The following is a 13,960-nucleotide window of genomic DNA, read 5'->3' on the forward strand; positions in this document are numbered from 1 at the left end:
TAAAGACCATGCATTCCTTCTTTTGCAATCCAAGATCCAGATCAGATAAGCACTTTTAAAACTCCATTTATGTCTCTATATTCCTTTGTTTTTCCACAACTGGCTACTCATAAGTCAGTAGGATATTCTGTACAGCCAAGAACATGAAAACATGCTAAAGGGAGGATAAAGAGGGAAGGAAGTAGGGCAGGAGTGGGGCTGCTGAGGTATTCTGAACTCAGCTCCAAGTTTCATTCCCCTGTTCTGTGCTTTGTTTGACAATTATGGAAAACCTAGATGGGGGCAGGAGCTTTGAGGCAGTGAAACTGACCCGTTTTATGTAGACACATTCCTAATGATGGACTAACCAGGGCACTGGCAGTCCCTCATGCTACCTTGTCTGCTCCTATCCGGGACACTGACAAGCTGTCCTTGGCCATTTCTTTCTTTTCGCAGAAGTGTATTCCTAACTTGAACACGGTTTATAAATTACGGCCCAGCCACAGAGAGTATATTTAAAAGCCCGTCTGCTCAGATGATCAGGTCAATCGGAACAATTGGTAACCAGATATTTCAGTCATTGGTTTCTGAACACATTCCTCCCATTCATTTTCTTCTGCAATGGTTGCATTGTTCTGACTACATGATAAACCTGGGTAACTCCTGCAACTATCTGACCCAATTCTGATATAGGACTGTATATGAGGAGAGCGCTCAACCAGTCGCTATATGATGCCGGCCTCTTCCACTTCCCTGAAACGTGGACAGGATGTCCACTACTTGACCTTCATGCTCTATTTTGCTGTTGTTACAAAAATGAGGGCACGGAAACTGTTGATTGCAACACGAGTTCAGCGAGTACCGTAAACGCCATCTGAATAAGTCACTGAGGTTCTTTAGAAATAAAGGGAAGCCAGAGAGTTAGTGTTAAAACGGACAAGAATGAATGGAAGGTGGTTCCAGTGAAATGGGGATAGCTGCTGGAAAGCAAGGAATAATAAACCAGGAACATGTGAAGGTAAAAACCCAAGGTCACAGTGTTACTGATACCAAGGCATGACTGAATTACCAATCAATTCAAGCAGGCAGTTACCTTCAGCCCTCAGGGTATATGGGATTCAAGTGAAACACCGTACTCCAGTTAGTTTTGTAATTAAAATAAAAATGATAAAGAGAATTTAAACATTTTAAAGATTTCAATGAATTTATTATGCCCTGTGGTTTTAGCACGTAACATTCAGTAATCAAGAACAAATTCCACTTAAAGCCTAGTTAAAACTGTCCAATGCACTGCAAACATAGACCTACAAGCTGATCAATTCCCTTTCTTAATGCCAGCATGTTTTCTGACAGCTCTGAAGCTACACAGGACATTTTTTTTTCCATTCTGAAAACTGGTCAGGTTTTAACAAAGTAAACTGACAAAGAATTTGACCAGGAAGTGAAATGGTCAAGGCATTGTTATCAATACACATGAATTAACAACACACAATGCACGCACAACTGTAGCAGAGACCATTCTTTTTTTAAAGACAATACAGGCTTTAAACCTGTGCCTTCAATGGGCAAGAAACGTCATAACTGTAAGTTGCAGAATTAAATGTGCCAATTTCTGCAATCAAATGGCAAGAAGTTGAACAGCTTCTTCTATCTTAACAATTCAGCCACCTGCAGGGAATAGAGCTAAAAAAAAAAAAAGCATAATTTCTATATTACACAAGGGGAACAAAGGGAAAAATTGGTCAATAGTAAAAATTATAGTAACTATTTATTTCCTTGCCTAGGTTCGCACCAGCATATTAGTAACCCAGCAGCCCAGCAGGCCTAAGCTGCATCTGCATCTGATGATGATCAATTTCTGAGCAACAAGGAAGAGAAAATAAGAATCAGTCCAGTTCAACAGACGAATGAAGATGCAATGGGAGGGCCGAACAGTGACGTACGAGAGAAGAGGGTGAGAAAAAGAAGAGGTGAAAGCAGAGGGGCCTCCCAGGACTACTGTTGTTCTGAGGAGTCACAGAACAGCAGAAGGATACAGAAGTAAAGCTTTGTAGAGGAGGTCCACACACTCTGCCTGTGCTCACACACACACACGCACATGCACACACACACACACGCACGCACACACTCCAAGGTTACAATCATACACCATATCATTAAGGCTTTAGCCACTCTCTTCCTGCCTGCCTGCTGCCTTCAGTACATTCTGTTCTCTCCATGAAAAAGAGAAGGAAGGAAAGAAAGAAAAAAAAAATCACCTCTCTGTTGCACTTGACATTGGGTTGGAACTTATGGGCCTGAAGCTTCTCTGCCTCATACACGGTAGTTAAAGAAGGGCTCCAGTCCAATCAAAATGCCTCAACCACATCTTCATGTAGGGGGGTTGTTGCCAGTTTGAATATTTAAATGTGTGACACGTATCGTGTATTTTGTGTGTCCAGTGAATGAGTGAAAGGACAACTGCAGTGGAAGGATGCTGGCGCAGGAGTGGAAGCCACAAGATGGTGGAGAGACCTGATGCTTGGCCTGCATTTTTCCATTTTTCCAAGAAAGAGAAAACCGGCATCCCATAATGTTTGGTTTCCTGTGCTGTCATGTTGCTTTTTCTCCATTTCTTTCACCCTTTCAGTGTTGCACCACTTCTGGAAAAATGGTAAAGAAGTGAAAGGCAGTGTTGCTCTTCAGCAGAAAAACGGATAAGGAGCTAAGGTCGGTGTAGCTTGTTCAATAGGAAAAGCTGAAGTGGGATGGGAATAGCAAGTTGGATTTTTCCTTAAGTGCCAGAGTGAAATGGCAATTTACAGTATAAGTACTGAAATGTGGTGAAATAGTGGGTAAAGAGAACGTCGTCTCTAGTAGAAAAATAGATATGTTTATGTAAGGGGACATGGCAGTTAACCACAACCATAAAGACAAAGCAGATGCTGTCTGTATGTCAGGAGAACATCACTCAATGTTAAAACACATCTTAGTGATGATTTTGTATCCCCTTAAAACAAGGTAAGGTGATACGTCAGGTTTTTCTTTTTAATTCTTCCAAAGATTGGTAGGTGATGGAATAACTCAGCAACTGTATAAATGTATTTTTTCTTAAGATGTAAAATTAACTTCAACTTCAAGTTGCAGACTTTGGATAGTGTGAAAAACCAACATTTGTTAGTTAGATGGAGAGCAACAAAAAAGGAAAGGACAGAAGAAGTCTAAAAATGCATAATCTGCCATCTGTCACACTATAAAAAGGTTATAGCGATATCGCCAGAACAGATACTTATGTTACCTTTTGATACCAAAATTCATAAAATGGGATGGTATTACTTTTGTCCTCCAGTAGTGCAGGTACGATAGACTGCATGTGTACAGAGTAGGATAATTAGAAAAATTAATAGTCTGATACTAATTAATAATAATAAAAAATGCTATCACACTAGAAGCATCTTTAAGACTCACACCCTGGCATTTATAAGGCCTTTCGAGAGGTCAGTAAAGCTCCCATTTCAACAAGACTGAAGTATTAAACCATTGTCATAATTGTTAATGTGGCCAGCAAACAGATTAATGCTAGCCATGCAACGATTAGCAGTTACCCACAATAAATCTATTAGGTCATCATCAGTGGCTTTGGCTAGTAATAAAACAATAATGTTAATATTGAAGCTAAACAGAAAATCCTATCAGTCACAACAGACTTATTTTAACAGAATAACACAATCATTTGTTTGTAAAAAAGTGTTATGTTTCAGTTAAAGCGCCAGATTGAAGCTGAGAAAAGTTTACTGGCAACTAGACAGAAACAGAAAATAAACAACACTGTAGCAACTATAACATCTGTATAGACAATTGTTGTTCAAATCTTTGTTCAATCAACCCCCATTACTTAATTTTATCCCCCTTGGTATCAAAAATTGCATCGAGTATTTTTCTGAGTATCAGTATCAGGTCTGTCCAGCTGAAAGGTGGTCAAAAGTTATGCTTAAGGTAAGTAAAAGTTCTGCTTGTGACCAGTCTATGGTTGTGACCCACATTTCTCAGTCCGTCAGTTTTAGCTTGAAAGCTTTGGTGAAAAGTAACCATCCTCTTCCCTGTGAGCCTAGTAACCCATACCCATTTCTAGGTCTCTTATCCCCTCCCCTGTCTACATCAAGGGCCTTGTTGCTGGGGCTTAAACCACCACTACACTTGTGAGGATGGGCATGATAAGAAGATGAGAGGGAGGGGAAAGAGGGAGGATGTGGATGAGAAAGCCCACAAGAGGTGGAAGAGAGGGTAAGACAGATGTGGCAGGGTGAGTGAAAAAAAGCAAGAGGAGTTGTCAGACTCGTTGGAAGAGTATTGCTGTTCCAAACATGTACTACATTTTTGGCTTCTCTGGTTATGACCTGATTGAAGCTGTGCCTTTGAATTCAACTCAAAGCTCCCAGAGCTTATTTCTTTCGGCTCTGCTCCTAATCTTCATGGCCAAACAGTTAATTGTAGCATGTTTTCCAACAGAAATCAGGATTACATCCACAAGTCACTGTTGCTGCAACACAGAAGGAGAGAGGCAGGGGAAGTATATTTGATGCTCTATTTAAAACTCAGCACCCGAAAATACTAGCCAGTCAGTAGCTAACTTGTCCTCGGGCAGATCTGCAGCCAAGGAGATCTGGAGCAACTTAAATCTAGTTAGTTCAACAGAAACACAAAATATCTCAAAAATGCATGGATTCTTTGATCCCCAAGAGCACACGGATATTAAAAACAGAGCTGTCTCTTTACTTGCTATAAATCAGTGTCAGTGCTGACAAATTAGAAGAACCAGGCCTACTCTGATCAGGCAGCTTCTAATAAAAAAAGGCCACAATGATACATCTGCCAACTGGCTGACTGGCTTCTCCAAAACTACTGGTCAGTTTATACTTCAATTCTGGGATGTGGTTTCAGTTCATACCTCGGTTTTTCTTTAGAGGGGAAGAATAAAAACAGGGGGGGAAAAAAAAATCTCATTACCGCAGACCTGATAAATTGATCATAATCAAATCAAAACAAAAAATATATTTTCCGTTCACTCGTTACGTGAATGATCTTCAGGAGGCACTTTTTGTAAATTATTGTTTATAAAAATAAAAAAAAAAGTCTGTAACCTTCTTAACTCAAGCTAACAGCAGAAGAAACCACTCGTATGACTTTATGTCCACTGTGTAATGTGCTGTAGGGATATCAACTGAAGCTGAACTAGAACCGGGCGGTACTTTCATTTCAATACCACAATATGACACAAGACAATCAATGTAACCTTTATTTAACCGGAGAAGCCATTATTTTCAATGGTGACCTGCTAAAAAGGCAGAGGTCGGTGGGGAAATTGAGGTACAGTTATAAAAAGTATTATCAAAAGTTACATTTCAAAATGCCCATTGGCAAAACGCTACCCCCGACTGATGAATGTTGTCATTATAATCTAAAGAAGGTAACTGCGATAGATAGCTTTGAACATTACAGCTTTTATCATGCTAACCTGCTTTAGCCAGGCACATGCAGGTCCACATGGGTGATCCATGATCCATGATCCAGAAAAGCTAAACTGAGGATGTTTCGATCCTATTTCTGTCTCAGCTTCAGAACAGATTCAGTATGTTGAAGAATTGCTCAAAGTATTTAGTCCTTCACAAAAAGCATTCAGAAAATGAGCATTAAAGTTAACTGCTTTGTGTGCATCAACTCATATCCATAGCCTGCCTATTCGTCAATGAGCTTAATATCCTTAAGATCCTTATCAACTCTATAAACTTTGCTCACGTGGTACATTCTTATTATGAAGAAAAAGTGTGGCATACTTGTTCCCAGTCCAACTTTTTGATTTGTAAAGTCCTTTGATACTAAAGACTAACTTTCAGACACTCTGATAGACATCTGTATAACCCAACATATTTCTTTGTCTTGCTCAATCATCCAGGTAAGTAAATCCCAAAAAGTTGATTCTGTTCATCTGGACGTAGCATTTTCAGCGGAAGATACGTTAGCTGAAACTAGCCCACTGAACGAACACTGGGCTGTGAGGTCAGTTCCTTGATCATTAATATGCAAATTGTCATGACCATTGATCAATAGCCACGAGCACTATTAAACACACACCCAGCTGAAGAGAACATATACTTAATTTTTTCCAAAGTTAGAAAGTGCCTTAAATCACTGACATATGTAAATAGCTGTGTGTATGGACACTTGTATTTCAGACAAAGGCGAGCTTAGAAAAACCTTCATTTTGATGTTCTGGTTAAAATTTATGTCCAATTTGAGTTGCCACATAGTTCCAGAGAAATATTTTCCTACTTCTAAGGAATCATCCCCTTAGCATGTTATCCTCCATGCTTGGGTTCAGAGGTCACCAACCCTTCCAAATAGCACTCCTATGTGATCCAGTGTCTTTTATGGAGTAGGCATTGTTATGAAGAGAGTGGATTCTGCTGCTGCTGATTTGTCTGTGATATTAGCCATTAAACACGACATAAATAAAAATAAGTAAAGAAGAGATGGCAGAAACACCCTTCAGCCATGTTATGAGCATTGACGTTACATAGTTTGTCAAACACACGCCAGTGGACAATGTCACTGTTGGAAACACAAACATCTAGAACACCACAAACACAACTACTAGTTGATGTGAGCAGCGTTGGGGAGAATGTAAATAAATAACACATAACAAATCTTAAGAAATGCATTTACATCTCGTGTGTCTTAAAGAAACAAATCAGCCGATAAATCTGTTTTCAAAATAATGATAATAATAATAATAATAAAAACAACTGCTGACAATATCTGTCCCACAAATCCTATATAGGCCGGACTCCAAACTAAACTAGCGACAACGTAGAAACATGGAAACGGAGCTGTGCACACCTGAGTCATAAACTGTGTTTAAATCCAGTTATAATACACCTTTCATTTAATTCAGTGCTATTAAACCACTATAATGTAGTTTAAATGGTGAATATCAAATACTCGCCAAACTGCCGCACTGAAAACAACATATCCATTCTCTCTCACACAAAGGCCACCAGTCTGAAACGTTAGCATGTTGTCGACTTTTTCCTGAAGTTTTGTGTAACACATTTAACAGCTTTTAATTAAGATAATAACAGCATGTTTTAATTCTGAAATCCATTATAGGAATCCACATGCTCAGAAATGAATTAGGGAATAGATTTTATGGGTCAGTCTGTATTGGTGTGTGGGTGTGCCGCTCGTAGGAAAATGAAACCTTAGAAAGTCCCACTTGTAAAGTGACGGGAAGACTTTGGCCACTGTGAAACCATACTATGAAATTAGTATAAGCTGTGATTAGATGATTAGAGAACAGAAAGAGACAGAGAAAGAAAGAGGAGCTTTCTCAATAAGCTTGCATAGCATGAACAAACATCTAATAGGCAAACCTATTCTCGTGCTTTTTTCAATCTCTTTTTTGAAATCAGTTGCGGTTCTCAAGTCACTTTAGTTTCACAGCTTTCTCTCGGTGTTTGTTCAGTCTTTAAATTGCAACGGGTCATCCACACAGTTGGTTGATAGCATACATGACCTGAGAGCAAGGGGGCTAAAGGTCATAGCAGCATTAAAGCATCAGCCTTGATTATAATGAGCTGAACTGCAGTTTTGTGGTAGAATAACAGCTGTTCAAACAATTTCAGCACGCACAGGTAAAATCCTCATGCTGCAATGAGCGTGTGCGAATACGCAAAGATGTGTGTGACGATGAACTGCTGCTAAAGGAATGCGTTTGTGTCAGCGTTTAACACTGATAAGAGAACGTGAAAACATCACAACATGATGACACTTGTTAAGAGACAACACTATGTGAACAAGTGTGAGCAATGCAGAAAAGGAATGAGTGGAGGCAGAAGTTAGGCGAGAGCTAGAGTCATGAATACCATTTCTTCTTTCCATATTTAGACTTTAAGTTTTAAGTATTTTCTCCCTCGTCTGCTGATACAGAACTGAATCCATCTGCTTACTGAACATTTGGAGAATCGAGCAGTGTTATTTGGTGTATGCTCTGTATTACTCTGTTTTCGTCTGCCTCATATATGATCCATTATATATGCAGACCAGCAATGAGCATATATATATATCGATCAGGCTCTATTTCACATAGAGAAGAAGAAGGAGGATACAATCTCAACTAACGGCATGACTTAAAAGATCAACATCAAGATTGGAATTAAGGTTGAGTAACTTTAACTGAACATGTTACAAAATCTAAAATACTATCCTTGTGTGGTGTTATTCTGAAATACACATTACCACTGTGTTTGGAGACAGCTGGGCTGACTTCTTGAGTATCAGCTGACAGGTTTCCCTAACCTTAAAAACAGAACAATTGCATAATGACTGAAACTAGCACCATTTCCTAACAATGACCCACAAGCTCAGTTTCAACATCATTGAGATGCAAATTGTCATCAGTATTTACCAATGGCCATCAGTACTTTTCACAGAAAAATAGGGAATGACTGGAATCACAGCATTGTAAGTAGGTAAAGATGTACTCTTAGGCTTCGCTCCTGGGTTCAAGTGGTCGTTCCATTTCTCACATACATTGGCTATGAACTGCAAACCTGCAATCCTTCATGCCCAGCATGTACAAATCCTCGTCAGTTGAAAGAGTGGCCACTGGCCTGTAGGTGTAAATAGACTGAGGAGTCCAATCTGACAATGTAGCTCATCCGTTTAGCCAGTGATTGTTTAATTTCCCAGATGTATAATTCCCTGCAATCCTATTAGCACTTAAATTCATTTACTGTTGCTCTGTTTGTACCAAGGGACCCATTCCTTGGGGTTGGTAAGCCACTGAAATGCATGTCTTGGTTGTTCTGCCCCTCCGGACACAAAGGATCAGCACACTTTTCACTATCGGACCATCGCGTGATTGCAGCCTCTCCCCAATTCTCTGAAAACAGCACTCATGGCCGCTGATTAAGGGTCAAAACAATTTGCTTATCAATGATTATGAAACTGATCTCGTGGCTCAATGTTATGCAGTGCTGCTGGTTTTGATTGTTATGCAGCTGTACTGTTCATAAGGCTGAGGAAACCTGAAGTCTGCTGTGACTGAAGGAATCAGAATGGTGATGAAACGTTTCTCCCACTGAAAACGTTGCGTCCAGATGAACAGAAATCAACCTTACTAATTCATTTCTGAGGATGTCTCAACAGTCTGTGTCCTATCAGCAAAACACATTGTTAACATTTTAAATACCAGTAATTGATGTTTATGCTGAAGTACAAGAGATAATTAGTCAACCATATTAACTCTTACTGGTTTCGGCACAGACTGGTCTCGTGCCCTCCCTTGCTCACACACTTAAATATTTACATAGCACTTAATGCTCTGCAGTGTCACTGGGAGGAAAGTGTCTTTAGACAAACTGAGCAACGTGTAACTCTGCACCACGTGTTACAGGGAGGGCCACAAAAATGCATTTCCATTTAAGATTTGTGGTGTAAACACTCACATAAAGGAATTACACAATAAAGAAATCATGAATTGATCTCAAAGTGATTGACAATTACTAATGAAACTAATGAAGAAATTATATGAATGGAAATAATCTACAGAGGCAGCAATTGTCCTTTCTCCAAAAAGGCCAAGGACATCAATAATAATTGATTACTATACATTATTTTCTTTCATCACCCCAGCTATTGTTCTCCTTTGTCATCAGTCTCTGCTACCATCATCTGCTTTCATGTGACCTCTAAATGTCCCACCCCAGTCGCCCATTTCTGTCACTGCTTTCCTTCAATTTCCTTCCCTTCACCTTCACTGTATTACCCCTGCTTTCCTGCTGCACTTCTGTGTCCTTCCCCTTGCACTGACAAGAGGGGGAAATGACAGCTGATCCTCAAAGTCTCCTGTGATTATGAATTGGAAATTTTCTGAGCGTAAGCCTCGCGGTAGCTAATAGACAACCACGGTCATTTCATTCAGACACATCAATAGCTCTTAACATACAGCCGTTCCACCTTCTGCTCCGCATCCTGTTCATTCACCGTTTTCCCATCCTAACACAGGGCGCGCACACACAGAGTTTGCTTGGCAGAGCTTGGCAGTGCTTCATCAGCCTGAGCCTTGGCATTAGAAGCCCGCTGCGGCTGAATGGAGACCTCAGTGGCTCTGTGATGAGAAGGGGGAGAAAGAAGAAAAAGAAAGACACAGGGAGAAGAGACACAGCAGAGGAGCTCAGACGAAATAAATGTGCAGAGTGAAACGTGTGCAATAATGGAAGAGAAGCAATGACAGAGAGCGACAGAGAAAAAGCAGATTAAGATGAGAGAGAGGGAGAGAAACAAGGGGAATGACTGTATAGAATGCAGAGCAGGTAGATGACAGAGTGGATTACTGCAGCAGGAATGCAGCAGTGGCTGCAGGAAGAGGGGAGAGAAAGAGGGAGAAGAGGAGATGTAGCAGAAGGTAAAATGATGACGTGTTTCAGAGGAGATGTGCGTCCCCGTGGGATGATGCGGTACTTACAGATCGTCTCGCTCTAACTAAGAGCAGCGTGTGACTGCAGATTGCAAAAGTACATCAAGGAAAAAAACAAAAACAAATGATAAACTAAACTGAGTGCAAAGCATAAATCATTCATAAATTAAAAGAATCATGCTCCTGTAAGTGAGAGATGTAAATAGGATGGGGAAGTGCCTTCAGAGTTTCCTGTTTTAATGTTGGTTTTAATGGTCAGTTTTAGGATTACCATTCAGAATAATAAACATGTTTAATGGCAGCTCGGTTTAGACACACAGAACACGCCCTGGCCACATATTGACCTTATACACTTGTGGGAGCAGACAGCAGAGGAGATGTGATAAGACAGTGATACACACTGTCTGCTGACTAATCTGACGTAAGAACGCAGACACCCACACACACCCACTGAGCACTGAATGAAGTTCGAAGATAAAGTTTGCGAATCCTTTTGGCTGTCTGCTATGACTCATAATAAAATGCGACCTGATCTTCATTGAAGTTATCATTTCTTGGATTGAGTTACTCACAAAGCCTCCTTTATATATTTTCTGCAGCTTCTTATGAGAATTGCACAACAGCGAGGAGGAACTCTGGAACATCCTTCCTTACGAGGCCGTTTCAGTTCAGCAGGATTTCTGGGATGCCTTGAGGTCACAACATCTCAGTTGGGTTAATATCAGTAATCTGATTTTGCCATTGCAAAACGTACATTTCAAACTAAACCGTGGACAGACCTCTCAACCACTTCAGGAAAAGGGACTGCTGCCTTGAAGTTGTCCCCTTCAGCATTCTTCATCTTTTTTTCTTCATGTTTTGGTGCTCATACAGGTCCCGCTTCCTGTGAGCATTGCATTGTGCACTGTGTTTGATCTTTTTAATTTCAAACCTGACTCACAGTAGCTTTTGAAGATTTAGAGGTTCACTTACGTTGAGTGATCCCTCTATGTGCTTGTGTGTTATTAGTCACACCATTTGTCCTTTCCGCTGCCCTCAGTGAATATCAAACCGTATTTTACTGGAAATTCCTTTTTTTTTTTTTGCAACTGTACATGTATGTACCACTCCTGTGTTACTTTAGGCTATAGGGAAGGAAATGCGGCGCCGGCATTTGTGCCCAACAGGAAACAGACTCACAAAAGAGTAGAGGAGGGGCTGAGGAGGCGAGGAGACAAGGAGGAGGGGGAAAGGAAGGGAAGAAAAGTAGGCAAGACTGGAGGATGAGGAGAAGAAGTGAAGGGAAAGATGTGAGAGTTTAACCAGACTAGCCTGAAACTGAGAAGCTGTCTAACACGGTTAGTGACCTAATGCATTTAAATACCAACTGCAATACTCTGGTAGGTTTTGACTCAACTTCAAACTTAACTAATAAACTAAACTTCACTACTTCTGTCCCCGGAGCTGCTGAGAACGAGAGAAAACAGCAAGCCTGACAATCTCAGAAGAGGTTGATTTGGCACAACTCAATGTTGCACTCAACTAATGGTGCTATCCATCCACTATAATGTCAGTTGGTAATTATGTGTCAAAGAAGAAGTGCTGCCGTATGAGCTGTAAACTGGAAAGGGCTGAAGAGAAACACCAAATAGTTTATTTTCCACTTTAGACATGAAAAGGAATGAACTAGAGGACGAGAAGGAGAGCACGAAATTGCAGTTGACTTTATTCACACAAGTGGAGACGTATCAGCCTTACAGATAAAACGGTATTGGGTCATAACATCTGCCTGGTCACTCAATGCTTATTTGTGTAAAATAGTTAACAAGAACAGTGGGTTAAGAGGCTATATTAGACAACTTCCTGATTACAGATTATGTCTTTAAAAAAAAAATATATATATATCTGCTTAGATTGGCAGGAGTGTAAGTGCAGGCCTGCTGGGCTGCAGGGCTTGTACACACTGGCAGAAATCCTAAAAATCACAAAGAACTTCCCACAACTTACTTAATTTAAGATGCATCCTTTCCTCTAAAGCAAATCAAGCTCCACAAACTCTCCATCCTGTGGTTAAAACACACAGAGAGGGCGTGAGGTTAGTAAAAATGGAAGCACTGGTCATCATTATATCAACACACACACTCATGCCATCTTTCGCCATTGTTATCTTTGGCACTTGACAAAGCCCGGGGCCGGCGGCCGGGCTGACAAAGCAGTCACTGTAAGGGAGATCGTTCACAGTCAAGCTAAGAGGCTAAGAATGAGCTAACTGCTCAGATATGGGGCACATTCTGAGGCTTTGCAATAGACTCATGCATGAGCAGACAAGCAATGTTTGGCCACGACAACAGAAGGCCCTATTCAGTTCTCTGGGGAGGCACTGGTAAACACACACACACACGCACCATTATCATAATCATCATCATCATCCTAGAAGCTCTCATCTGCTTCAAAACATGTGCGCACACACACACACACACACACACACACACACGAAGCATTCCACTACAGTAGCATTCCATATGTTTGGTTAAGCGCAGAGAATCCAGATTTAAGACCCGAGTCTGGACTGAATTTAAAGGATGAGAGGGAAAGGCTGAGAAATGAAGTAGAGGACTGGGCCGAAAGAGAAAGGGAACACTGCTGGAAACTGTAAGCAGCAGCAGGACGCTCACTTTTGTAACTGTACATCAGAGAGGGAACATTATTTACGACATAACAAGCTTGAGTTTCGAGACATGGAAAATGAAGAACAATGTAAAGTCTGAGAATCTAATTCACAAATGCCATCCTGATGAAGACAGAGCAGGCTCATAAACAAGAAAGCAAGCTCTGATTTGTAACTGTTTTGCCCACAAAAAGGGAAATGGAAAATACTTGTGTAGTTGACACTAGTTTTTATGAATGATTAAAAAGAACAACACAAATCCTCTAAAATCTGTGGTTCTCAGACTTTGTTAAGCATGAACCACCCCAGAAGCACAAAAAGAAGTTTACACCCGCTCAATATTTCTTTTCATTTCCTGGATGCCTGTTCTAGCAAGAAAATGATTCCACGCTTCAAAAAAAACAAACCTATTGTGTTTACCCTCTGTCTAGGTCTAATGGATCAAAGAAAATGAGCTACAACACGCTGATGTGGGAGCTTCAAGGCCATGGCTGAGCAAGGTTCATTTCTTTTTTAATATATATATTTTAGCAACTGGTGTATCTGCGATATCATCAGTATCCTTACATGACAAAGGTTTTCAAAAGCATCACAATATCAATGATACAGACACAATACTTTTATGCTTGTTAGCGTGTACAACAACAACAACAAGGCCAGGCATGTCTGAGGCCGAGAGCCACGTGTCAGCTTCTGCTCATGCTGATGAGCACCTAAAAAAGAGTTACTTCAACAACCAGCAGAGTAGTTGGCAAAATATGCAAAAAAAACTGTTTCTGAAATGGTGGAAACAAACTTGTTTCACCACTTTAACCCTTTAAGACCTACCATAGAACCAAGTCCGCCAGAGCTTATATTATATTTTTACATGCTGTGGA

At 40.5% G+C, this 13,960-nt stretch overlaps 1 protein-coding gene across 3 annotated transcripts in view; it reads right to left on the reverse strand.

Moving 5' to 3' along the window:
* luzp1 (leucine zipper protein 1) overlaps positions 1–13,960 on the reverse strand; it is a 45,883-nt gene that overhangs the window by 13,520 nt on the left and 18,403 nt on the right. Inside the window, exon 2 of one of the 3 annotated variants that reach the window (XM_005723815.2) lies at positions 12,422–12,478. The exons of the other annotated variants lie outside the window; for them this stretch is intronic. The gene's annotated coding sequence lies outside the window, so the exon portion shown is untranslated. The remainder of the gene's footprint in view (positions 1–12,421; positions 12,479–13,960) is intronic. 3 annotated transcript variants of the gene reach the window in all.

The sequence above is a fragment of the Pundamilia nyererei genome, unplaced genomic scaffold (assembly GCF_000239375.1).
Source record: "Pundamilia nyererei isolate P.nyererei 1_Seehausen unplaced genomic scaffold, PunNye1.0 scaffold00010, whole genome shotgun sequence".
Lineage (NCBI taxonomy): Eukaryota > Metazoa > Chordata > Actinopteri > Cichliformes > Cichlidae > Pundamilia > Pundamilia nyererei.